We start from the raw sequence: 1,445 nt of genomic DNA on the forward strand, positions 1-1,445 counted from the left end.
CCCCAGTGTTCATAGCAACACTATTTACAATAGCTAGGACATGGAAGCAACCTAAATATCCATCCACAAAGGAATGGATAAAAAAGATGTGGTATATACATGCAATGGAATAATTCTCAGCCATAAAAAAGAATGAAATTGGGTCATTTGTAGAGACACTGATGGACCTGGAGACTGCCATACAGAGTGAAGTAAGTCGGAAAGGAAAAAATAAATGCTATATATCAATGTGTATATGTGAAATCTAGGAAAATGGTATAGATGATCTTGTTTGCAAAGCAGAAATAGAGATACAGACCTAGAGATCAAACATGGATATGGAGGGGAAAAGGAAGGGCGTGGGATGAATTGGGAGATTGGAACTGACATATATACACTATTGATACTATATGTAAAATAGATCACTAATGAGAACCTACTGTTCAGCACAGAGAACTCCACTCAGTGCTCTGTGGTGACCTAAATTTGAAGGAAATCCAAAAAAGATGAGATAAATGTATACATATAGCTGATTCAGCTTCCCTGGTGGTGGCTCAGTCAAGAATCTGCCAGCAGTGCAGGAAACTGCCTGTAATGCAGGAGACCTAGGTTCAATCCCTGGCTTGGGAGGATCCTCTGGAGAAGGAAATGGCAACCCACCCCAGGATTCTTACCTGACAAATACCAAAGACAGAGAATCCTGGTGGGATATAAAGTCCCTGGGGTTGCAAAGAGTTGGGCATGACAATGACTAAACCACCACCACAGAAACTAACACAACATTGTAAAGCAACTTTGCTCCAATAAAAACTAATAATAATGATATTATAATTCATATTTAGAAATTAGAAAAATAAAATCAAGAGACTAATTAACCCTGCTAGATTGGTGAGGCAAGAATCTTTATAGTTGTATAAGCCAGGTAGATCTGATTCTAAAAGCCATGGTGTTTTTTCACTCTACCTTCACTTAGAGAAAAGGAGATATGACACCAATAATTGTGCTTTATTACAAACGTGTAATAAAATACATTAAAATACACTTTTGTTATTTAACACCTTTGTAACATTTGGAATATAGAGGGGAAAATGTGAAGAAATACTATTAATAATTTCCAAATAAGGAATAATGTAAAATATCATGATGGTAAATAAAAGAAAAAAGCAGACCAAATGTTGAACACTGTAATCAGAAATTCACAACCCTCAGAATTTACCTTTCAAATACTCTCTATCCATTTTCATGAGTTCTTTGCAATCCATCCTCTGTCTGCATCATTTGCCGTATACCAAACTACTTCTTTTATTGAGCAAAATATGTCCATCCTAATCTCTTCAGTTCAGTCACTCAGTCATGTCCAACTCTTTGCGACCCCATGAATTGCAGCATGCCAGGCCTCCTGTCCATCACCAACTCCCAGAGTTCACTCAGACTCATGTCCATCGAGTCGGTGATGCCATCCAGCC

This window comes from Bison bison, unplaced genomic scaffold, assembly GCF_000754665.1.
Source record: "Bison bison bison isolate TAMUID 2011002044 unplaced genomic scaffold, Bison_UMD1.0 scf7180017864380, whole genome shotgun sequence".
NCBI lineage: Eukaryota > Metazoa > Chordata > Mammalia > Artiodactyla > Bovidae > Bison > Bison bison.